Source organism: Hemitrygon akajei, chromosome 3 (assembly GCF_048418815.1).
Source record: "Hemitrygon akajei chromosome 3, sHemAka1.3, whole genome shotgun sequence".
NCBI lineage: Eukaryota > Metazoa > Chordata > Chondrichthyes > Myliobatiformes > Dasyatidae > Hemitrygon > Hemitrygon akajei.
Window position 1 is genome coordinate 186,036,036 of NC_133126.1, and position 26,996 is coordinate 186,063,031.

Here is a 26,996-nt window from a genome sequence, read left to right on the forward strand (position 1 = left end):
ATCTGACTGTTCTGGCGTTCAATTTGCTCCTCACTCCTGTTTTCCTCCTCGTGTCGGTGTTTGTCTTCCTTTCCACTCTTTGTTAAGACCCCAGTTATACTGCCATTTTTCTGTTGACGATGGCAGCGCAGAAAGTTCACGAGTGACAGTATAACTACGAAAAGTCTTTTGAAAGCACCGCGGCCCCACTCACGTCACGTCAGTATTAACTCTTTCCGACAGGTGTGGACCCGACTCTGTACCTGTAACTCTTGAGTGAAACATTTGCAAAACTTCAAAGCAGTCAAAATATATTTCCTAAAAATATAGTTCTTTTAAACCTTATGTCCTCTGTATAACACATACTGTAGGCATACTATAAACACGCTAAAACGCTGGAGGAACTCAGGTCAGACAGCATCTATGGAAATGAATAAATAGTCGGCGTTTCGGGTCGAGACCCTTCAAACAGGACTGTTTGACCTGCTGAGTTCCTCGGGCAGGTTGTGCGTGTTGGTCTGGATTTTCAGCATCTGCAGAATCACTTGCGTTTAAGGTCATTCTTTATACTTTGACTTTTCTTCAGACTAAAGTTATGACCTTCCTTCGCTACTCTTGTGTTCATAGTTAGGTTTGGGGCTTGGCAAGAGGTGGAGTTCTTACCCTAAGCCCCCAGGGCAGGCAGTGATAATCGGAATTAAGAGGACATTTTGCTGTTACATTGATGTGGGCTTGGAAGTGTGGAAGGACATATTCAGAAATACATGTATGATGAAACCAGGGAGTGACAACACCCCTAATTGTTCTGCTTCCCAAACAAGGGAAAAAGTAAATACTCCTTGTGAAACAATTTTTGGACAACTTGACAGAGCCAGAAAGAAAGTTTCTTCAAAAGAATGTAGCCTTCTCTAATTCCACCCACCAGTCCAAAATGATGCAACATCTTCCCCTCTCCTCCCCTTTCTGCATTTCACAAGGAGGTTCAAGGACAGTGCCTGTCCTTGATAGAACCACAGTCAGTGACAATAGGTTAAAATATCTCCTCCTCAGGGTAGCTCAAGGAAGCATGCTTGGCCACTGCTGTACTCTCTCTGCGCTCATAACTGTGTGGCTAAGCACAGCTCCAATGTGATCTATAAAGTCACTAAAGACACCACTGTTGTTAGACCGTGTAGCCCCCTGGCTCGCCTCAGGCTCGCTCAGCTCGCTTCCGTCTAGGGGGAGCAGCCTTCGGCCCCGCCAAACTGGATAGTCAGCTTGTGTGGATGCTGTGTGATGTCCCCACCTCACCAAATAACAGACAGTACACCATATGCGATTAAAGGATTACACTTTATAGATCTTACTAGAACTAAGTGATTAATAATGATACAGTATATATTAAGGAAAAGAAAATAAAGAAAAGGCACCAAAACTTATCAAAGTCCAAACCACTTCATGCACAACTGTTGGAGCTCAATTAACGAAGTCTTCCGGCCACCATTCGATCCCCTCAGACCTCCTCGACTCGCAGCTCAGGACCACCCGAAGTGATCAACCAATCACCCCTGGCACGTCTGTCTTCGTCTCCTCGTCGAAAATCCTGGCCTCGGACCCCCGCTCGGGGTACGTTCTGTCGCCCAGCTTACAGCATCGCGTCCTCTCTTTCTCACCCCTCGCGCCGACTCCCCAAGTGCCTGCCAACAGTAGTTTACAGACCCAGAAGAGAGAATAACATTAATCCCAGTTGGTTAACAAATAAATACAATCCCCATTATCAGCAACTCTAAACCCAAATAAACTGCAAGAGAAAGCACTTATCATAACAAAGAAGCATTCCTACTTTTAACAAAACAAAGAAGCCATTTTGATTAACATACGCATTTATAGGGGCCGCGATGGAACTAAAGCTTCTGATGAAGTGGTGACCAAAGTTTGCAAACCCCAGGAAGTACCGCACCTGTTCGACCGTAAATGGTTCGGGCCACTCTGTGACTGTCTGAACTTTACACAGGTCCATTTGAACGCTGGAAGCGGTGACTATCGTATCCGGCCCAAAAACGACACCTGCTCTTTATGGAACTCTCACTTCCCCGCTTGGCTTAAAGGCTGTTCTTGAGGAGCCGTCTGAGCATCTTCCAGACATGCTGGAAGTGTTCCTCGCGAGAGTGGGAATAGATAAGGATGTCATCCAAATACACAGAGGCAACCTGATTCAGCATGTCCTGCACCACATTGTTGACCAGGGCCTGAAAAACAGCAGGGGCATTGGCCAGACCAAATGGAATCGTGAGGTACTCATAGTAGCCAGTGAAGGTGTTGGGCACTGTCTTCCACTCTCCCCCCCTCTCGGATATGAACCAGGTTATAAGTATCGCATAGATCTATCTTGGAGAAGGTATTTGCTCCTTGGAGATTTTCAAATGCAGAGGCAACCAGGGAAGAGGGTAGCAGTTCTTCACCGTGATGCTTTTGATGGGCTGATAATCAACGTAGGGACAGAGCTTTCAATCCTTCTTGGCCTCAAAATAGAAGCCTGCCCCTGCTGGCGAGGTTGGTGGATGGATAAATGCTAAGTCCATTGATTCCTTGGTGTACTCTTCCATGGCCACCATTTAAGAGATAAGGGAGGGAAACGAGCTGGTCCTGGGAGGACTAGTACCAGGTAAGAGGTCAAAGCACAGTCGTATGGCTGGTGTGGAGGCAGGGAGGTGGCCTTCTTCTAACTGAAGACCCTAAGAAGGTCAGAAGACCAAATATGTTCACACTAGTGGACGGCACAAGAGGGGATGCACTGAAAAGAGTTTGAGCTGGATTCAGACAGATAGAGAGGCATGCCAGTCCCTGGTTATGACGAGATAGCCAGGGAAGGCCAAACACCAGCAGTAGTTCAGCTGAATCAACAAGATAGAAGGGGAGCTGTTCCCCATGGTTGCCTTCTAGCACAAATTGGAGGAATTATGAGGAAAAATGGATGTTGCCAGTACCCAGAGGCCAACCATCAAGAGCCTTGACATCAGCATTCTCTCTCAAATGCTGAGTCGCAACTCTCTGTCTCTGAGCCAGAGAGATATCCATGAGGTTACTGGCTGCTGCAGAGTCCTTAAATCCTGCAGCTCATGGGTCTGCGACCCTCAGGACAAGGAAGCTGGGAGCATTATACAATTAGGAGAAGATGTTTGCAAGGAGAATCGACCCATCAGAATTCCCCTTTCTGCTGACAAATACCCTCTTTTACTGGGCATTTGGGACATGATTCCCAGAAGCATCCTGGATCACTGCAGTAGAGACAGGAAGCTGTTCTCCTGTGTCAATCTCATTCCTCCTGAGATAGGTGCATGTAGCTACAGACCTCAGAGGACTGTGCACTGGGTAATGACGGAGAGGGTGAAGACAGATGGTTATCTAAGGAGTAGGAAGCTCGGGGCTTCCTTTCACTGTGCCACTCAGTTGCCCAGTTGTCAATTAGAATGGCCAGATTTAGCAGGTCATCCAGGCTGTCCTGCTCTTCACGCACTGCGATCCTGTGCCAAACCCCAGCACTTAACCCACACTGGAGAGCAGTGATGAGGGATCTCTCATTACACCCAGTCTTACCCGTCAGAGTGTGGATCTCTTCCATTTAGTCCTTCACTGCCCCTTTCCCTTGGAGCAGGTCCAGGAGTCAGTGAGCAGCCTCCTGACCCCCTACTAGAAGATCAGAAACTCTCTTGAATTTGACGGGGTCGAATTCCCCTGACGGCACCAGGATGAAATGGCCCTTAATGGAGTTTGCCTTACGTGAAACTTGAAAGCTGTTATACCATCCAAGGTGAGAAGTAAATTGCTGGAGGAGCTACATGCCAGTCATCTAAGTATGGTTAAAATGGAAGTGTTGGCTCGAGTTTTGTCTGGTGGCCTGGGATAGATCAGCAGATCGAGCAGCTTGCCATGTACTAAGCGGAATGCCAAAACTCCCAGAAGATGCCAATAGCAGTGCCCGTTCATCCCTGGGAATGGCCCACAGTTGTCTGGCAGAGCGTTCATGTAGATTATACCAGACTATTCATGGGCACAGAAGTTTTTGGTAGCAGTGGGTGCAGCTACAAAGTGGCCAGAAGTGTTCCCAATGGCCTCCACTACAGCTTTGCACACTGTCGAAATGGTGAGAAGCTTCTTCTCAAGGACTGGTGTTCCAGAATACACAGTTGGTGACAATGGACCACAGTTCGTTGTGCAACAGTTTCAGTCATTCCTGAAAATGGCTGGAATGAGACATATTACATCTGCATCGTATCACCCAGTTACAAACGGCTTGGTGGAAAGGTTTGTCAAGAGTCTAAAGAGTGTTGTGGTGAGCAATGGCAGCAGAACACACTACACTAACACTGAAACGGAGGCTCACTAATTCCCTCCTTGAATATTGTAATGTAGCACTCTCCACAGCCAACATCAGTTCCTGGCTCATCCCTTGTGTCCACACTTGGATCTCCTCAGAAGGAGTTTGCAGGACAAACAGCTGAGACAAATTTGAAGGCTCCTCAATCAAGGAGGTCCAATGTTTCACTCCTGGACAAGCAGTCCTGACAAGGAACTACAGAGGTGATCAAAAGTGGTTACTCAGAAAGATTAGGGACAGAACTGGACCTCTCTCCTACACAGTGGAGACTGCATCTGATATCAACTGGAGATGACACATCGATCAGTTGGGGAGACCAGGGTCAGTTGTTAGAGAAGAAATGTGTCCAGAGAGCCGTCAGAACAACTTCCTGAGACAACTCCTACAACCACCACGGTAAAGGCCTCAGAACTTGTGATTATTTCACAGCCAAAAGGTTCTCTTCCAAGCAGTGTGGACAGTCAGGAAAGACTGTGTGTGTGTGTGTGTGTGTGTGTGTGTGTGTGTGTGTGTGTGTGTGTGTGTGTGTGTGTGTGTGTGTGTGTGTGTGTGTGTGTGTGTGTGTGTGTGTGTGTGTGTGTGTGTGTGTGTGTGTACACCTACTTTTGATCACTTCTGAAGTCCCTTGTCAGGACTGCTTGTCCAGGAGTGAAACCTCAAACCTCCTTGTTTGAGGAGCCTTCAATTTGTTTCAGCTTTTAGTCCTGCAAACTCGTTCTGAAGAGATCAAAGTGTGAACACAAGGGGTGTCTCAGTGTGTATATAGGTTGAGATGCATTCTACATTGAGCTGGAGTTTATAGCTAAGTAGGGAGGAGAGCCATGTATTTAATATTTCAGTAATATTATAAATCTATTGTTTGATTAAGCATTCTTTGTTGTTTACATAATGCATTGTGGGTTATATGTAAGCTTACATAAATAGCATACGTTATTACACTGCAACATCATAGGTATACACCTCGCTTAAAGTAAAAACTAAGTTAGACTTGTATTTCGGTCTCCTGTTTTTTTTCCAATTAGTTTAACGTTTTAGAGATACAAGACATAATGTGATCTTTCATTGATTCTATTATCGTTATTGGATTTATCGAGTATGCCCACAAGAAAATGAATCTCAAGGTTGTATATGGTGACACATATGTACTTTTGCGAATAAATTTACTTTGAACTTTGAATATTATTTTGTGTGTGTTGCTGAAGATTTCGAGTGTCTGCAGAATCTCTTGTGTTTTAGATTAACTGCACTCTTATCACTTCCCATTATCAGGTTATATTGCTTTCACACCCGCATTCTTTAAAAGGCTTCACTAATGGCCGGTACTAATGCTCCTCTCACCTGCTCTGTCTCCGCCTCCATCTCCATTTAAACACACACAAAATGCTGGAGGAACTCAGCAGGTTAGTAGTCTCTCTTACATCTCACACCGCTCCAAGCTCTGCTTCGAGCATGCAAACTCTTCACTCATACATCTCATAGTTCTGAGGAAGAATCCTAGACCCTAAACACAAGATTATTTATTTATGTATTTATTTAGAGATACAGCAAGGGACAGGTCCTTGCAGCCCAACGAGCTGTACCACCCAGAAACACCCCTATTTAACCCTAGCCTAATCACAGGATAATTTACAATGACCAATTAACCTACTAACAGGTACATCTTTGGACTGTGGAAGAAAACTGGAGCACCCGGAGGAAACCCAATTGATCACGGGAAGATACGTATAAACTTCTCCATACGGTGCCGGGATTGAACTCCGAATTCCGGAATGTTCCAAACACTAATAGCATTGCGCTAACTGCTATGCTACCGCCATTATCACATGTACATCAAAACATAAAGTGAAATGTTTGAGTGTGTGCTGGAGGCAGACTGCAGGTGCCCTCACATATTCCATCGCCAATGTAACAGCCCACAATGTTCGCAAGAACAACATAGAAAGAGCAGAACAGTGAAAACAAGCCCCATTCCTCCCTCCTTTAGCCCCTGGACAGGCCTCCAGCCTCCATCGAACTTTCAGATATCAGGTTTTGACTTCCCAGTGGACCTGGCATCCAGCTCTGACTCCCAGATTTCCGATTCGGCCCCAGGCCTTCGGTTCCTGCCACCAATCTCAGGACGCGTTGATCACCGAACACTAGGCCTCGTACTCTGGCTCGCCAATGACGAGACCCCAAACACCAGACCTGGAATTCTGGTCTCATCCATTCACGAACCATTTACTGAACAGATTTCCATGTCTATAGATGCTGCTTGACTGAGTTCTTCCACCATTTTCCACTTCTGACTCACATTCTAGCATCTGCAGTTTTGTTTCCCAAGAAAGGATTTATATTCACATAGTGCTGCTTCCTGTCCTTTACAGTCAATGATATTAAAAACTATCAGCAAAGACCAGAGACAAAGAGTCTATGGAGCCAGACAATGTCCTAGCTGAAGATCTGTATTCCAGCATTAGCCAAGCTTTTCCCATACTATCAGACCCTTGAGACATAGGAGAGGAATTAAGCCATTTGGCCCATCAAGTTGACTCCAGCCCATCTAGTTTAATCCACCATTCCATCATGGCTGATTCATTATCCCTCTCAATTCCATTCTCCTGCCTTCTCCCCATAATACTTAATGCCCTTTCTAATCAAGAACTTATCAATTCTGCGTAAATGCACCCAATCACTTGTCCTCCACAGATGTCCATGGAAATGAATTCCACAGATTCACTAACCTCAGGCTGAAGAAATTCCTCCTGATCTCTGTTCTAAAGGGATTTCCTTGTATTCCGAGGCTGTGCCCTCTGAATAGTGTCAAACATGAACTCTTGATCTCTCACTCTTCCTTGTCGTGGCCTTGCACGTTGCTTGCCCACCTGGACAGCATTTTCCTTGTGACTGTAACACTTCATTCTGCATCAACAGACAGATCTGCTGCTGGAACTCAGCGGGTCGAGCAGCATCTGTGGAGGAGAGGAATTGTCGATGTTTTGTGTCAGAAACATGCATCAGGACTCAGATTATATTCTGAATACCATAAATTTCATTCTGTTTTTTCTCTTTTCATTTTGAATGACCTTGATGTACCTATTTTTAAAAATTCGTTTAACTTAGAGATACAGCTTGGTAACAGGCCCTTTGGTTCCAACAAGGCCCTGCCATCTATTTATGCCCTTGTGACCATTTAACCTACTAACATGTACATTTTTAGAATGAGGGAGGAAACCGGTGCACCTGAAGGAAACCCATGTAATCACAATGAAAACGTACAACTCCTTACAGACAGTGGCAGGGATTGAACCTGCGTCACCAGTGCTTTAAATGGCGTTACGCTATCCACTATGCTACTGTGCCACCCTATACTTATGTATGGAATGATCAGTTGGCATGGCACACGAACAAGACCTCTTCACTGTATCTCCACACATGTTATAACATCACGGGAGCTTTACAGTACAGGTAACCCGGGCTTAGTTCTGCCACTGCCTGTAAGGAGTTTGTATGTTCTCCCTGTGACCATGTGGGTTTCCTCCGGGTGCTCTGGTTTCCTCCCACAGTCCAAAGATGCACCGGTTGGTAGATTAATTGGTCATTGTGAATTGTCCTGTGGTTAGGCTAGGGTTAAATTGGGGGTTGCTGGGCAGTGCAGCTTGAAGGGCCAGAAGGGCCTATTCAGTGCTGTATCTCAATGAATAAACAAATAATCAATTGCCAATTAAAGCATCAACGTCTGCCCACCATGTGGAAAATTGCCCAGGTATTGTATGTCCACAATATATGGGAAAAATCCAGTTTGACTAATTCTACTCTTAATTATCAGCTCAGTGAAGGAAGTTGTCGTCAATAGTGGCAACTGATCAATAACCTGCATCCCAGATGTGAATCTGCTTTGGCTCCTCACAGCCGTGATCCAGATCACGCGAGTCGACCGTGATGTTCTCCAAAGGGTTTGTCAATTGGCGCGTCTCAGTCGGCTGTAAAGGCCAATCCAGGATCTACATAACCAGGTTGTTGGGATGGATTCCCTCGATGGAGAATGCCCGAGCGTGTCTGTTTACCACGGGGAGGCAGACGCACGGGCCGACACCACATCTGGACGGATCGCGGTCAGCGTCTGATGGTACGGAGTGCAAGTCGACTGGGGACCCATCGTCATCATCTGCTAGGTACACCACTGAGGTGCTGGTTTGATCGCTGTCTGTCTAGAAGCTCCCCGCTGACCTTACCGCCATGGGGGACCTTGCAGGAGCTAAGTGCCACATGGCTAAACTCTGAACGGCATCACTCTCGGGATCTCAGGAACTCACAAGCCTCTCCACCACGACAAGGTGATCGGTCTTAGAGAAGGCAAGAGGAAACAGCCCCTTAACTCCAAAAGCAGAAAGCCACAGTCAAGTGTAACAGGTTCTCTTACGAAATGGTATGTAATTATATGAACACTAAGCACTGTACTTTAAAACACATAAGACTGCTATTCCGTTTCAACCAGAGAATGCAGTATGGTTGGAGACAACACAAGCCTTATTATGTTATTCAACATTGTCTGTCAAAAGTAAAGAAAAAAAAGATTGCATTTATATAATAATTTTCACAACCTCTGCATGACCGAAGTTCTAATGAAATGGTTTTTGAAGTGTACTCACCGATGTGATGTAGGTAACAATATTGAGTGGAAGATTAAATTGGGTTTATTTGTGGGTTGTTCCAAGGGCTTGGAAACTTTCATTTAAGGAATTGCTGACTAAACTAAAAAGTTTTATCTCCAGAAATCCTGTCCTAATCCGAACATTTGGAACAGAGAGCGTAAACATAGAACAGTACAGCACGGCACAGGCCCTTTGGCCCAAAATGTTGTACTGACCTATATAAACCTACTCCAAGGTCAATCTAAACACTCCTCCTGCACTGCACATAGCCCTCCGTTCTTCCATCATCCATGTGCATATTTAAGTCTCTTAAATGATCCTAAAGTATCAGTATCATCTGCCACCCCCAGAAGTGCATTCCGGGCACTTACCACTGTCTGGGTAAAAGCCTGCCTCTAACATCTCTAGCATGGGGACGCCACAATACAGCTCGGGGCATCAGAGCTTGGAGTTCAGTTCCTGTGCTGTCTGTATGTTCTTCCCATAACTGTGTGGGTTTTCCCTGGGTACTCCGGTTTCCTCCCACAGTCCAAACACGTACTGGTTGGCAGGTTAATTGGTCATTGTAAATTGTCCCGTGATTAGGCTAGGGTTAAATAGGTAGTTGCTGGGCAACGTGACTCATTTGGTCAGAAGAGCCTAATCGCACTGTAGATCTAAATAAATAAATACAAATCTCCCCTAAACTTTCCTCCAACCACCTTGGTCAAGACAATGAGCTTGCAGTGCTGTTCCAGTCCACGCAAAACAGATATTTACAATGCATGTGGTACGGCTTAATTTAAAAAAAAAATTCCCATATTTACATGCAGCAAGTGACTTTGATAGTCCATAATACTCAAAAGGCCATTGGCAAGCCAGGGTGTACAACAGCCTTTAGAAAGAATCTGTTTTTCAGTCTTACTGTCTTGGCTGTTTTTGTATCTCCTACCAGATGACAGGAGATTGAACAGACAGTGTCCAGGATGGGATGGGTCTTTAATGATGTCACAAGCACACCGTAGGCATCGAGAGATGTAGATCATCTCCAGTTCCAGTAGTTGAGTCCCAATGATATGCTGAGCCATCCTAGCACCAGTTGGAGACCCTGATACTAACCATTGCTGCTCTGGGTAAAAGGAAGTGACTGTCAAGTTTATCAACAGTTTTCCAAAATATTGGAAAAAATACTTGTGGGAAGGTTAAATGATTTTATAACAAAATATAATATACTCTGTGAACAGCAATATGGTTTCAGAAAAAACAGAACCACTGCAATAGCATTAATAGATTTTGTAGAAGAAATATCAAACACTATAGAAAGAAATGAATACACAGTGGGAATATTCCTAGATCTAAAAAAAGCATCTGACACCACATAACTTTTGGATACAGTGGAGAAAGAACTAAAAATTATAACGAGATGATTTGATACTAACAAATTATCACTGAATCTAAGTAAAACTAAATTCATAATGTTTGAAAACTGTTTACCAAACTCATACAGTAAACTTAGAATAAATGACGTTGAAATTGATAAGGTATTTGAAACAAAACGTTTAGGAGTGGTAATAGATAATAAATTAAGTTGGAAACCACATATAAATTATGTCAAAGCAAAATTGTCAAAATCTATTGCAATACTGTACAAAGCACAAGATTTCTTAAATTAGGAATCTGAGTATACATGATACTGTTCACTTATAGTCCCATACATGACTTACTGTGTCGAGGTACGGGGAAATCATACAAAACAAATACAAACTCAATTTTTCTACTCCAAAAGAAAGCCATACGAATTATAAATAAGACAAGTTATTATGAGCCAACCAATCCACTATTTATTCAACTAAACACTTTAAAATTCAGAGGTTTCATAGATTTTAAAATAGTACAAATTATGTATAAAGTAAAATATGGACAGTTACCACAAAATATCCAAAGACTGTTTAAAATGAGAGAAAGTCAACATGATTTGAGAGGAACATGTGTATTTCAAAAACAATGAATAAGAACAAATGTAAAAAAATCATTGTATTTCAGTCAGAGGGGTGAATCTATGGAACAGTTGTAGTGAGAATTTAAAAACATGCACCACATTTAACAAGTTTAAAAATTATTTTAAAATAATTTAATGAACGGATCTAAAATACATGATTTTAAATGAATGGGAGTAATGTAAATAAATGATACTTGGAATTGGATTTTGTGTTAAAAGATTATGACTTTTTTTGTTTCTTATGTGATGATTGATGCCAAATATGTTTTTGTATAAGTAAGAGGGATAGGCGTAATAAGGGGTAGCTTCAGCCCACACCCTTTCGGTCTGTTTTAAAGATTTTTATTATTTAATTCTGTCTTATGAAATCATCGTTGAAAATGATGCTTTTTGTTATGTCTGTACTGACCAAAATAAAATTTCATTCATTCATTCATCCATACTTCTTATCATCTTATACTCCTCTATAAAGTCACTTTGTATCCTCCTTCATTCTAAAGAGAAAGTCCCAGCTCACTCAACCTATCCTCTTAAGAAGAGATGCTCTCCAATCCAGGCAGCATCTTTGACACACTCTCTAAAGCTTCCACATTCTTCCTATACTGAGGCAACCAGAACTCAACACCGAGTGTAGTCTAACCAGAGTTTTATAGAGCTGTAAAATTACCTCACCACAACTCTTGATAAGTTTGCTACCAGTAATTTACAGCTTCTTTAATGCACAAAGGATGAAGGCCAAACAAAAATTAGAAGGTGGGTAGAGGAGTTTAAAGGATAAGTTTCACGTGCTCTTTTGAAAATAGATGCAGCAAAATGGTGGAGTTTAGGGTTAAAATTCCAGCATCTAGGGGCAAGGTGACAGAACTGTTTAATGGGGGTGTGAGATTAAGGAACAATGGTGCATGTTTTTCCAAATCCACAGGAAAATGTGAGTGAACATAGTAAGTGGGGGAGGGAAGCCATAGATGAAGAGTGATTGGTGAGTGAGAGCTAATTCAGAAAGGTCGAGCGACCTAGGGTTTTTATGTTTGGAGTGAAGGAGGGTAATATGGTGACTTGATAGACATTCAGTGCTACTTTATTAGGTATATCTGTACACCTGCTCCATAATGCAAATATCACAAATATCTATTCAGCCAATCGTGTGGCAGCAACTCAATGCATAAAAGCATGCAGGCATGGTCAAGAGGTTCAGTTGCTGTTCGGACCAAACACCAGAATGGGGAAGAAATGTGATCTAAGTGACTTTGACCGTGGAATGATTATTGGTGCCCAATGGGTGATTTGAGTATCTCAGATCTCCTGGGATTTTCACAGAGTTTACGAGAATAGTACGAAAAATTTAAAAAAAATCAGGGTCTCAGTCCGAAATATCAACTGTTTCCTCTTTTCCATAGATGCTGCCAGACCTGCTGAGTTCCTCCAGCATTTTGTGTGTGTGTTCCTTTGGATTCCAGCATCTGTAAATATTCTCGTGTTTGTGATCCAGTGACAGTGCTTCTGTGGGCTTTGCTAATGACAGAAGTCAGAGGAAAATGGCCAGACTGGTTCAAGCTCACAGGAAGATGACAGTGGCTCAAATAACCACGTGCTACCACACTCAGTGGTAGCTGCACTGAGTGTACGAGGCATAGACAGTGAACAGCCAGCAGCTTTTTCTCAGGGTGGCAATGGCCAGTAGCAGAGGACATCCTTTTAAAGTGAGTGGAGGAATGTAGAGTGGATTTATGTACATGGTCACAAAGTCATGGGGCAAAAGTCCCATACTGTGCTGTACCGTTCTAAGTTCTTAAGGTGTGAGTAGCAAAGCTCAGGATAATTTGAAGTTTGCTTCTTGTTGAGCTTGGCTCCTCAGCAAGTTACATATTGGAGAGGTTATGTGTGAACGATGCAGTGTACAGGGAAGCAAAGTTTCGACATTGGAATGGCAGCCTTGATGATGGTCTGAAAATAGATCTGCTGCTCATCCCAAAACCAAAGTAGAACTGTAGAGGCACCACTCCATTCGTGGGATACGACCTTCTGGGCTACTGTCCAGGGCTCCGTGTTATTGATCTGGAGATGTGACTTCTGGGCTACTGTCCAGGGCTCTGCGTTATTGATCTGGAGATGTGACTTCTGGGCTACTGTCCAGGGCTCTGTGTGATTGATCTGGAGATGTGACTTTTGGGCTACTGTCCAGGGCTCTGCGTTATTGATCTGGAGATGTGACTTCTGGGCTACTGTCCAGGGCTCTGTGTGATTGATCTGGAGATGTGACTTCTGGGCTACTGTCCAGGGCTCTGCATTATTGATCTGGAGATGTGACTTCTGGGCTACTGTCCAGGGCTCTGTGTGATTGATCTAGGGATGTGACTTCTGGGCTACTGTCCAGGGCTCTGTGTTATTGATCTGGAGATGTGACTTCTGGGCTACTGTCCAGGGCTCTGTGTTATTGATCTAGGGATGTGACTTCGAAGCTAGAGAAGTTAATTTCAATAAATTTGTAACTAAAAAGTTTGCAGCTGTAATCTAGACTATTAGACAGTTATAAAAACCTGTATGTTTCATGGATGTGCTTGAGGGAAGGAAATTTGTAGTATGACCACCGTGTAACTTCAAACCTACCAATGTAGTTGATTATTAACAGCCTCTGAAATGGCATCCCACTTAGTCCAGGCACCAGCTAGGACAGACAATAGATTCTAGCCCTGCCGACAAAACCCTATCCCATGACTAACTGGGTAAAGCTCAGACTAATGAATATGTTGAATCAGATGCTTGCTGCGTTCAAAGGTGAGAATCTGGTATTTCTGGTAGAAATTAAACCCAGCTGTTTTGGGATTATGGATGCCAAACTTCATAGAATGTTACCTAGTCCATAACCTGCCACATTTTATCAAAGTTCAAAGTACATAGAATCATAGAATTATTGAAATCTACAGCACATTACAGGCCCTTCAGCCCACAATGTTGTGCTGACCATGTAACCTACTCTAGAACTGCATAGAATTTCCCTACTGCATAGCCTTCTGTTTTCCTAAGCTCCACGTATCTATCTAAGAATCTCTTAAAAGACCCTATTGTATCTGACTTTACCACCATCACTGGCAGTCCATTTCATGCACCTACCACTCTGTGTGTAAAAACCTTAACTCTGACATCCCCCTTGTACCTATGTCTAAGCACCTTAAAACTATGCCCCCTTGCGTTGGTCATTTGAGCCCCAGGAAAAAGCCTCTGGCTATCCACACAATCAGTGCCTCTCATCATCTTATACACCTCTATCAGGTCACCTCTCATCCTTCGTCACTCCAAAGAGAAAAGGCCAAATTTCACTCAACCTATTCTAATAGAGCACACTCTCCAATCCAGGCAACATCCTTGTAAATCTCCTCTGCACCCTCTCTATAGTATCTACATCCTTCCTGTAGTGAGGTGACCAGAACTGAACTCAGTACTCCAAGTGGGGTCTAACTAAGTTCTTATATAGTCTTATCATTACCTCCCAGCTCTTGAACTCAATCCCACCGTTGATGAATGCCAACGCACCATAAGCCTTCTTAACAACACAGTCAACCTGCGCAGCAGCTTTGAGTGTCCTATGGACACAGACTCCAAGATCCCTCTGATCCTCTACACTACCAAGAATCTTACCATTAATTTTATATTCTGTCTGCAAATTTGACCTACCGAAATGAACCACTTCACACTTATCTGGGGGTTGAACTCCATCTGCCACTTCTCAACCCAATTCTGCATCCTATCGATGTCACGCTGTAACCTCTGACCACCCTCCAGACTGTCCAGAACACCCCAACTTTTGTGTCATCAGCAAACTTACGAACCCACCCTTCTACTTCTTCATACAGGTCATTTATAAAAAAATCACAAAGAGGAGGGGTCCCAGAACAGATCCCTGCGGAACTCCACTGGTTACCGACCTCCATGCAGAATACAAACCATCTACAACCACCCTTTTCCTTCTGTGGGCAAGCCAATTCTGAATCCACAAAGGAAGGTCTCCTTGGATCCCATGCCTCATTACTTTCTGAGTGAGCCTGGCATGGGGAACCTTATCAAATCCATATATACTACATCCACTGCTCTACCTTCATCAATGGGTTTTGTTACACTTATCATCAAAGTGTGAATGCATTATACAACTTTTGGGATTCATCTCCTAACTGGCAGCCACGGAACAAAGAAACCCAAAAGAACCCATTAAATAAAAGACCATTAAACACCCAATGTGCAGAGAAAAAAAAAACAAATCATGTAAATAATGAATACAAGCAAATAGCATTCTGAACTGGCCGATAAAGAGTCTATCCCCGGACCCTTAGTTCATCACAGAGCCAAGCAGCAAGCTGAAGAGGCCCATCCCTCACCTCAGTTCCAGACATCCTGGCCTTTTCTATATGACATGGTGCCTTAATCGTCATCCAAACATTGGGTGCACTTGCTTCGGTACAGTCTGGCTTTGGGACTTGGCCCTCACCGCCTCGATTCAGCCAGTACCCGACTTTTCCAATTCGGCACAGCGCTTAAGTCAATGGAACCTCAGCTCTTCCTCACTCTCGGCAATGACCTCGCCTTGCCTCGATTCTGCTACATCGAATTGCCTCCAAATCCAAAGGGAAATTACAGACTATGGCTTACGATGATCGTTTACCAGAAAAAGTGTGACTTACGAAGTACTTAGTTGTTTTCCTTCTTTCAACAATGCTAACAGCATTGTGAAGGACTCGCAAAAACTCTTCTCCCTCCTGCCATCTGGCAAAAGGTACCGAAGCATTCGGGCTCTCAAGACCAGACTGTGCAACAGTTTCTTCCCCCAAGCCATCAGACTGTTCAATACTGTCTAGACTGACATCTACATCATTTATTATTATATTGTAATTTGTCCTCTACTGTGCCTATTGTCTTGTTTATTAATTATTGTACTGCCCTGCACTGTTTGGTGCACTTTATGTAGTCCTGTGCAGGTCTGTAGTCTAGTGCAGTTTTTATGTTGTTTTACGTAGTCTAGTGTAGCCCTGTCCTGTCTGACATAGTCTAGTGTAGTTTTGTGTTGTTTCAAGTAGCACCAGGGTCCTGGAGGAACGTTGTTCAGTTTTTATTGTGTACTGTACCAGCAGTTTATGGTCGAAATGACAATAAACTTGACTCATCGGCCACCAGCCAGAACTTGCTGAGGTTCACCAGCACCAAACTGATTATCAGAAGGGTAGATGCACAAGGATCAGGGATCAGGGATCAGCTTTATTCACCAAATACATTCACATGCATTAGGAATTTGCTGTGGGATGTTTGCACGACCTGCAATAAATAACAACATTCAACAATTATAAAAATATAAATTAGCAGTTAAAGTATGGATATAGAATACAATGTGCAAAAACACGTAAGTTTCAGCTGATATTACAATGTAAACAGTATTATAACTCTGCTGCTTCTTGCCTGCCTATCACTTCCCCCTGGATCCCCCTCCTCTTTCCTTTTCTCCTATGGTCCACTCTCTTCTCTTGTTGGATTCCTCCTTCTCCAGCCTTTAACCTTTCCCACCCACCTGGCTTCACCTTTCATCTTCTGGCTAGCCTCCCTCCCCTTCCCCCACCCTTTTATTTTGGCATCTTCCCCCCTTCCTTCTCAGTGCAGAGGAAGGGTCTCGGCCCAAAGTGTCTATAGATGCCGCCTGACCTGCTGAGTTCATCCAGCATTTCCTGTCTGTAACTATTAGAAAAAGTGGTTTAAAGTGTTTGCAGGGCAGTGAATGAGGAGATAGAAAGTGTGGGTGGGGGGTGGGTGATGGTCAGCTAACCAACATGATTGATCAGAGGAATCAGCATTACCAAAGTAAAGCAAAAATGCCAGAAACACTTAGCAGGTCAGGCAGCATCTGTGGAGAGAGAAGCAAGTTAAATTTCTGATATACGACCAGTTATCAGTATGTTGCTTTTCAAATGAACGTCATCCCAATCCATTTGCAATCAAGTTACAGCAACAACAGTAAATAGCGTTTTGCATTTCCTCCTTCATATTTTGAAACAACGCTTTTGCAACCACTCTTTCCTACTTCCAAACAACACTAAAGCTGCCTAATCCCATGCCTGCCTCAGAATTTCTTTCCTCCTACAATCATCACATTTTGTAACAAGTTCTATGTTACAGGGACTGAGTTATAGTGAAAGGGTGAATGGGCAGGGACTTAATTCCTGAGATCATGACGGGAGATTTGATCGAGGTATACAAGTGATGAGGGCAGAAATAAGGTAAATGCATGCAGGCTTTTTCCATTGAGGATGGGTGAGACTAGACCCAGGGTCATGATCTAAGGGTGAAAGGATAAATATTCAAGAGGAACCTGAGGGGAAACTCCTGAGAGTGTGGAACAAGCTGCCAGTGGAAATGGCGGATGTGGACTTGATCTCAACATGTAAGAGAAATTTGGATAGGTGCATATTTGGGAGGGGTATGAAGAGCTATGGTCCAGGTGCTGGTCGACGGGACTAGGCATGACTAGGTGGGGCAAAGAGTCTGCTTCTGTGCTGTACTCTTCTATGACCCCATAATCATTGCTTCCTAATTTATCCTCTCATTTGCGCCTGAACATGAATTTCCCTCTCCTTTTATCCTGATCTCTGTGCAGAGGAGATCAGCAGGTGGGCACAAGGTAAGTGTTCAAGGATGTGCACAAAGCTCCCTCGAAGAAATCCAACATCTCCACCAACTTCTCACTATATCATCAAGTATGCCTGCTACCCTACTCATTCCCCCCTTTCTCACTTCTACCTTCTGGAAGAAACTACAGTAGGTCCTGGACAACTGGATTCAAGTACAGTTTCTTCCCCACTGTTTTCGGAAGTCTGAGTTCTCACCTCTTTCACATCCCCTTCCCAGTGGTGCAGCCACATTCCCAAACTCCGAATTCTATCTCTGTCAGATTTCCTGTTAAAGCCACTTCAGCATTTGTTTTTGCACTACTTCAGATTCATTGATTTATCCCACGTGCGCTGAAATGCATCGTTCACGTTAACAACCAGCACCCCCTAAAGGTGCACTGGTGGCAGCCCACAACTGTTGCCACACATTCCAGCACCAACGTAGCATGCCCACGGTACTCGGCAGAACAACACAGCAACAAAGCAACAGCCTGCTTCCCAACACACCCACGTAGACAGTCCAGCAACTCCAGGACAGGTTTGTGACCTCCCCAGTGGACTTCAGACTCATAGATCTAGGGCTCCAGCCACCGGCCTTCAACCTCCAGACTTCGGGTCAAACTTCGAGCTTTGATCTTCAGTATCGACAGCCAACGACAGGACCCTGGGCCTCGAACTCTGGACTGGATGACTCGTGTGCCGAGGGAGTCACCGGCTCTCATGTCCCGGACTTGCAGTCTCGAGACACACCTACTTGGGGGAGCTGACTGACATGGTGGGCCACCAGCCCTCATCCACAGTGCCTACCAGCCCAATATCCCCGGATGTCCTTCATCACACGTCCACGACTTTGCACAATTCTTTTGTTTTTCATTTATTGCAGCATCAATTAACCCTAGGCAGACTCTTCACTCTGTGAGCTTCACAGGAGGAAGGAAGCTCATTGCACCCGGCTGTATGTAACAATAAACTAACCTGATTCCGGATCTGACTCCTGGGAATCTCTGTCCCACGCACACTCAGCTTTCAGGACTGCATTAAGAACCACATGCAAGTGTGTTGGATGCACAGAGAAGCCCACATAGGAGGGCAGAAGGAGGGAACAACCTCGCAAACTAGCCACCTCTGGAAGAATCCCGCACGGGCCTCATCAGTCACCTCAAAATGTTAAAACCAGAACCCTAGAGATATGGAAAACCTCAGCACAGAAGTTGGTCTTTCAGCTCATCTATTCCATGCTGAACAGTTATTCTCTAGTCCCATCGACCTGAACCTGGACAATAGGTCTCCATACTCCTCCCATCCATGTACTATCTAAACTTCTCTGAAAGCAAATCCCCCTGAGTCCAAGGGGTTTCCAAAGAAGAAGAAATGTTCTTCTTCTGGATTTCTCAACTAGGAATACCCTAACTCCACCTCATACTTTCAACTCTGCCTCAGCAGTGGCGTGGCAGTCAGAATAGCAGGCACTGACTGATTTCAAATCCTGTAGAACGTACGATGCCATAGGAAAGATGAGATAGCATTGGAGAGGATGCTGAGGGCATTCACTAGGACATCAAGTCTATAGCAAGTTGCCAGAGGATCTCAATGTATCCAGGCAGCATCTATGGAGGCAAAAAGACAGTAGATATTTCAGGTTCAGACCCTGCATCTAGACTAACCTTTTTCAGTAGGATGGTGCCTGGGATGGAGAGCTCTAGTTTCAGAAGATAAGATTAGAATTGTTGGTCACATGGAAACAGTGAATGTGCACCATTTGCATCATATCAAACCAGCAAAGATTTTGCTGGACAAGTGGCACCATGCTTCTGGAATGACCACATCTCACTAACCCTTACACTCCAGCCAGCTGATCAGCACGGGTCTTTAGTACTTGGCAAGGTACCCACCTGGGCCAAACGATTTCCTTGCACTCACCTTCCTGAAGGATGCGGTCTCATTAGCCTCAGAGACTGAGATAATGGGATCACCAGGGGTTGTGGAAGTTCATAATGGTTCCTCCACGTTTTGACAGTCAGAGTGAGCATAGAAGGCATTGAGCTCATTTGGAAACGAAGCCCTGTTGTCACTTACAGTGTGTTGCTGGATTTCACTTTGTTAGAAGTGATTGCCTTCAAGCCCTGCCACAACTATTGAGCATTAGATTTAGTCCAGAACTGCCACCTTCCCTGTGGGGTGGCTTTCAGAAGATCGTACCTGGACCTCTTTGAACTTCCTTGGTTGCCGGATTTGAACGGTGCTGACCTGGCCCTCAGCAGGTTGTGGATCTCTTGGCCAATCCAAGGCTCCAGGTTGGAGAAGACACTGAATGATTTTGTGGGGGCACGCTCGTCTACTATTGTTTTTATGAAGTCCATAACAACCACTCAGGTCCACAGACGAGTTATTCAACACAGCCCAGTTCATTGACTTGAAGCAATCCTGTAGCTGCTCCACTGCCTCCCAGGACCACCTCTTATCTCTGAAGCTTTGTTCTTTACCCTCTGCCTGTATGCAAGTAGGAGAAGAACATCCAAGTGATCAGATTTCCTGAAGTGCAGTCTAAGCATGGAACAGTAGGCACCCCTTGTCTTTAGTTTCCTCCCACAGTTCAAAGACATACCAGTTGTTGGGTTAATTGGTCTTTGTTAAATAGGTGGGTTGCTGGGTGGTGCAGTTTATTGGGCCAGAGAGGCCTATACTGCACTGTATCTCTGAATAAAATAAATTTTTAAATGCTGCCACTAAACAACAACAGCTGTCAGTGATAATAAACCTGACTCTGATTCTCATTCTCATTCATGTCGACTCTTAATGGCCTCTGCAGTGGGCTTGCAAATCACTATATTGTACCAGAGAAGGGCAAAAGTTCTGACTTTGTCAGCAAAGAAGATGCAACTGAATATGGAATCATTGTCATCACCAACATGATGCCACTTGGGCCTTCAAGCCTTGTTGACAACGAAGAGAGAGAAGGAGATCAAATGAATGAAAAGGGGTCCAAAAAAGAAAGGGGAAAATGACAGATAAAGGGGGAAGAGAGAAATGAGAGAGAAAGATAGGGAAATAGAGGGATAAAGGGGAAAAGAGACAATAAAAGGAGATACCAGAAGAAAGGTAGAAAGAGCAACAGTGACCGGACAGAGGATGAAATTGAAAAGAAATGTGGAATTAAGAGGAGTGGGTTAAAAAGGGTTACATTAGAATTCATCATTGTGTCCTTGAGCAGACAAAGTTTCCATTCAACATCTCATAATCTCATTTTATACAGTACATGTTGGGTATGGCTCTGATGCTTTCTGGGATCAAATGATTTGTCCTCTTTAAGATTATTTAAGGAAAATAAAGTGTGTTTTTTTCAAAGCACACTCAGCTAATAACATCATATAAAAATATACAAAAATAATCAATGTTTTGGAGGGTCTCCAAGGTTGCTAAGTGTCCTTGGGTTTTAACTGGCTAAATAATCCATTTGATAATAGGGTTTATATCAACCAACCCCTGTTGAGCATGAATCAGATTTCTAACACAATCTACGCGATTGTAATTATAATTGTTCAATTGGCTACCATCCCTCCCCACCCCCACCCACAGATTTATATATCTGCGTCCTTGGAAATATTATGCGGCAGGAAGGATTTTTAAAAAAAATTTAAATCTTCAATGATAAATTGCAAAATACGGAACGGGCTTCAGAAGTAAATCAGAAGCAAAATAGAACTATCCAAAGTAGGAGACAGAACTTATCCTGGCTCTAAGTAAAAGCCTGGAATTTTTAAACACAACAACCAACATAGGATACCATGTAAAGTTCATGTGCTTTGCTGTTGTCAGGAATCACTGGATATTGTTAAACAGTTCATCTGGCTTGCTGTTATGCCACAGCAAAATAGTTGGCTCTCACTTTGCCCTCAAAATGGCCACAAAGCTGCTTAGATAAGGGTAGGCAATCAATGCCAGCCTTATTCGTTTTACTTAAATTCCACAAATGAATAAAACAAAACAAATACAAGGACACTACCTGAATCTTCTGAAGATATTCTGGGCTGGATTCGAATTTTTTTAGATGAAAAAAAATCTCTTGGAATTCAGACTTGTCTAAAGTACAGCAGTAAGTACAGATAAAAGCACACTAAATTCCAGAAAACTGAGTAACGTCGCACAGTTGATGTAAATAATTGTCCCAAATTTTTAAAATTCTGTTGATTCAACCGGTAATGTCAATTTACTTTCATGAGCTCATAGTGTCAAACTAATTATTTGTTAAGAAATGTTTCTTAATAAATGATTAGGTAACGAGTGGTGAAGAAATGCAAGGATGTGCAAAAAAAAAATCCCAGACAGCAATATAGTAAAAATCAGACATTAGTTATATACCCAGTAGCTATTGGATCTCAGTTCTTATAAATAGTGCCGGCAGCAAACAAAACTCACTGATTTAAGAATAACAGTTTGATTCCACATGGACTGAATAAGGCTCCAGGGACATGTGTAAATTTGGCATGTATTGTGTAAAATGTATTCCACACCTGGACCACTAACTCATTCTCCATAATCTGTCCACATGATTCCTGTCTCCTTAAAGGAAACTATCTGCTCTGATTAATTATTCACTTAATTCTTCTGCTTGTCATGGTGAGAGATCGTGACTGGATTGGAGCTTGGTCTTTAAATAAGTTTAAAGATTAGCTCTACTGGTTACTTTAAAGCATAGAGCGAAATGTATCATTTGGCATCGATGACCAACAGACTGAGGATGTGCTGGGGTCAGCCCACAAGGGTCGCCAAGCTTCCAGTGGCAACGTAGCACATCCACAAGTTACTACCCCTAACCTGTATGTCTTTGGAACGCAGGAGGAAAGTGGAGCACCTGGAGGAAATCCACACGGTCTCGGGAAGTACATACAAGCTACTTAAGGACACCCCAATCATCTGATCATATGGGCTGTAAAGAGTTATCCTAAAAGCTATGCTGCCTTGCCCCCCCCCCCCCCCCCAGGTCTTGTTGGAAGCACAGCACTAAATACAGATGAAAGTAATTCAATACCAGAAGTTTCCAGTTTTAGGTATCATAGAAACTTATGGCAATAGAAGGCCATTCAGCCAATCTTGTTGATGCTGTGCAAAATAGAGTAGTTATTTGACATAATCCCATTTTGGACTCCAAGTGATTACATTTTGTTTATTTTCTGCCTTTTTTTTTTACTCGGAAGATGGGAGAGCTTCAGAACTTTTCATTGAGTGAGAAGCATTTTCCTGAACTTTGATCTTTCTACCAACAAATTGAAATTTATATCCCTCAGTTATTATCTTCTCTGCTAAGTGAGAGCTGTTCTAATCCCAGCCTAGCCAGACTTCTTCATTACAATTATCCCAAAAGTGCTAGAAATGCTCAGAGGGTCAGCCAGCAGCTCTGGACCATAAGAAACAACAGCAAAATTAAGCCATTTGTCCCATCGAGCCTGTAATCTCTCTCAACTCCATTCTGCTGCCTTCTTCCCATAACCTTTCTTGCCCTTTCTAATCACTAATCTCTCAACCTCCGCTTTAAATATACCTAATGACTAGCCTCCTCAGCCATCTGTGGCAATGAATTCCACAGATTCACCACCCTGTGGCTAAAGAAACCCCTCCTCATCTCCGTTCTAAAAGGACATCTTCTATTCTGAGTCTGTACCCTCTTTCCATGTCCACTCTATCTAGGCCTTTCAATATTCACTAGGTTTCAATGAGGTCCTTTCTCATTCTTCAAAGTGGCAGTGAGTACAGGCCCAAAGCCATCAAACACTCCTCATGCATTAACCCTTTAATTCCAGGGATCATTCTAGTGGATTTCCTCTGGATCCTCTCCAATGCCAGGACATCCTTGCATAAGGGACCCAAAATTGATCACAATACTGTAATAGCAGTCTGACCAATGTCTTATAAAGCCTTAGCTTAAGTCAGCTTTACTCTTTTCCATGAAAGTGGCCTGCTGATTCCTCCAGCATTTTGTGTGCGTAGCATTACATCCTCGCTTTTTTTATTCTGGTCCTCTGGAGAGAGAAACAGAATTAACAAATGAGGTCGGGGATCATTCATCAGTTACAGGAAAAGTTAGAAATGAAACACTGAGAGAAGGGGAGAGGTGGACAGAATAAAGGGAATGTCTGTGATAGGACGGAGAACAGGAGTGACTGAGGTTATAGTTAGTGTCGATGAAAGACTGTCGATGTACTCCCAAGTCAAACTGGTGTGCAGCTTAGTCAATGGCTGTAGTAAAAGTCCAACTCCAGAAACTAAAGCACAATAATACAGACCGATTCTATAATGAAGTGCTGAGGGAGAGTCTCTGTGTGGAATCAGTTTATTACATCCCTTTTGCTCTCTCAAGTAGATGTAAGTTATCACATAGATTGGTTACTAAGGGGAACAGCTTCAATCCTTGTAAATGAAAAGTGATCAAGTATATGAAAGAAAAGAAATACAAAAGTATGTAATAAAATGGGATAAACAGTTTCTGGGAATGACAAATCCTGGCATATACCATTAGGTTGGATGCCCTCTTGCTATTAGGCAAGGCTTGCAAGAATTCTGGTCAAAAGCTTTTCAAAAATAATAAAATATGCATTCATTTATTTAGTGGCTTTGATATAGTCAGGTCAAGTCAAGTCAAGTCACTTTTTATTGTCATTTCGCCCATAACTGCTGGTACAGTGCACAGTAAAAATGAGATAACATTTTTCAGGACCATGGTACTATATGAAACAATACAAAAACTACACCGAACTACGTAAAACAACACAAAAAAACTACACTAGACTACAGACCTACCCAGGACTGCATAAAGTGCACAAAACAGTGCAGGCATTACAATAAATAATAAACAAGACAATAGACAAAGTAGAGGGCAGTAAATTGGTGTCAGTCCAGGCTCTGGGTATCAAGGAGTCTGATAGCTTTGGGGAAGAAACTGTCACATAGTCTGGTCGTGAGAGCCCGAATACTTTGGGGCCTTTTCCCAGATGGCAGGAAGGAGAAGAGTTTGTATGAGGGGTGTGTGGGGTCCTTCATAATGCTGTTTGCTTTGCAGATGCAGCGTGTGGTGTAAATGTCTGTAATAGCGGGAAGAGAGACCCCGATGATGTTCTCAGCTGACCTGACTATCCGCTGCAGGGTCTTGCGATCCGAGATGGTGCAATTTCCGAACCAGGCAGTGATGCAGCTGCTCAGGATGATCTCAATACAACCTCTGTAGAATGTGGTGAGGATGGGGGGTGGGGGGGTGGGAGATGGAATTTCCTTAGAAACATAAGACATAGGAGCATAATTAGGCCATTTGGCCCATCAAGTCTGCTCTGCCATTTCTTCATGGCTGTTCCATTTTCCTCTCAAACCCATTCTCCCGCCTTTTCCCCACAACCTCTCACACCCTGACTAATCAAGAACCTATCAACTCTGATTTAAATATACTCAATGATCTGGCCTTCACTGCCTCCTGTGGCAATGAATTCCACAGATTCACCAATCCCTAGCTAAAGAAATTCGTCAACTCCGTTCTAAATGGACATCCCTCTATTCTGAGGCAGTGCTCTTTGGTCCTAGGCTCCCCCCACCATAGGAAACATCCTCTCCATGTTCACTCTGTCTAACCCTTTCAACATTCAATAGGTTTCAATGAGATTCCCCCCCCCCCAACACCCATTCTTCTAAATTCCAGTGAGTAAGGGCCCAGAGCCCAAATGCTCCTCAGATGATAAGCCTTCCATTCCTGGAATCATTCTCATGAACCTCCTCTGGACCCTGTCCAATGTCAGCATATCCTTTCTTAGATAAGGGGCCCAAAACTGCTCACAGTGCTCCAAGTGATGTCTCACCAGTGCTTTATAAACGTCAGCATTACATCCTGGCTTTTGAAATGAATGTTGACATTGCATTTGCCTTCCTCACCACAGACTCAAGCTGCAAATCAACCTTCAGTTAAACACCTCAGGAGAATTACAAATGGACTTTAACATTGGCTGTTTAAGGAGCTGTAAGGACTAGTTACCTGAAGCTTGGTTGTAAAAGTTAGCTAGTAGGGGTTGGGGTAATAGGGAGGAGGAGTGATCTAGGGAGCAGATTTCCAAGTTCAAGTTTAGAGGGTTGAAATTGCAACTACACATGGCGGAGCAGATGGAAATAGGGGTATGGGAGATGTCAGGATTGGAGGTGAGTAGGATGGAAATAGAGGAGGTTACAGAGATAAACTAGGAGAGAGAACAACTGCTGTGGCATTTAAGATGTCCAGTAACTCCACTTTGCTGTTTTGATGCCATTTTTTGTCATCAAGGCCAACTCTGACCAATGTCTCCAAAGCAGATTGTTGTTCCTGAGATCCTGCTGTGCAGAAACTAGAGGCTGCAGTTCCAACATGGAATTGACTACACTTAAAATGTACTTAACTAGTTCTGTACAATTCTTTGGGATGACGTGAGATAGTGTATAATTTACCCCTAAATGAACTCGGCCATGAATGGTCCCAAGCCCAGCTGTGAAAAGAGTAAGGGTTGGGCAAGGGGCTAGCAACCCCATCCTGTTAAAGCCCTGGGCTACAAAAACACCAACAGAAACTTCAAAACCTAATCCCTGGGAGAGGAAGGATCTTAGAAGATGGGCTACACCTGGGGACAACTTGAAAGACTGGTCCAGGATAGAGGACTCTGATGACCTATGCCCCAGTAGGGGTGATAGGCTTAAGTAAGTAACTACCCCTAAATAATAAAAGCCTGGGTACTCCTGGCTAACTAATCTTCCACACTCTATAAATCTGAGATTCCTGAATCATAATGCACATTCTCCAATTCACTCAGAAACAGTACACAGTAGAATCAGTGACCTCCTGAATTAGGTACCTCCTGCACTTAATAAAGTGGCCACTGAGTGTATGTTCATGGTCTTCTGCTGCTGTAACCCATCCACTTCAAGGTTCAGCATGTCGTCTATTCACTGATGCTCTTTTGCACACCACTATTGTAATGTGTGTTTAGTTGAGTTACTGTTGGCTTCCAGTCAGTTTGAACCAGTCTGACCATTCTCCTCTGACCTCTCTCATTAACAAGACATTTTCACCCAAAGAGCTGCCACTCACTGGATGTTTTTTTTTGTTTTTCGCACCATTCTCTGTAAACTCCAGAGAGACAGTTGTGCTTGAAAAACCAGGAGATCAGCAGTTTCTGAGATACTCAAACCACCCTGTCTGGCTCCTACAATCATTCCACGGTCAAAGCCACTTAGATCACATTTCTTCCCCATTCTGAAGTTTGTTCTGAAGAACAACTGAACCTCTTGTCCATGTCTGCATGCTTTTATGCATTGAGTTGCTGCCACATGATTGGCTTATTGGATATTTGCATTAATGAGCAGTTGTACACATACTGTATACCTAATAAAGTGGCCGCTGA

General features: G+C 43.5%; 2 long non-coding RNA genes across 2 annotated transcripts; both read right to left on the minus strand.

Moving 5' to 3' along the window:
- Positions 1–1,292: 1,292 nt before the first annotated feature.
- LOC140725730 (uncharacterized) lies at positions 1,293–7,517 on the minus strand. The gene is made up of 2 exons (XR_012098438.1): positions 7,060–7,517; positions 1,293–1,655 (listed from the first exon to the last, which is right to left on the minus strand). It is a non-coding gene; the product is annotated as an uncharacterized lncRNA (long non-coding RNA).
- Positions 7,518–16,005: 8,488 nt separating this feature from the next.
- Positions 16,006–21,707, minus strand: LOC140724443 (uncharacterized). Its single transcript, XR_012098134.1, has 3 exons — positions 21,596–21,707; positions 19,513–20,082; positions 16,006–16,249 (listed from the first exon to the last, which is right to left on the minus strand). It is a non-coding gene; the product is annotated as an uncharacterized lncRNA (long non-coding RNA).
- Positions 21,708–26,996: the final 5,289 nt, after the last annotated feature.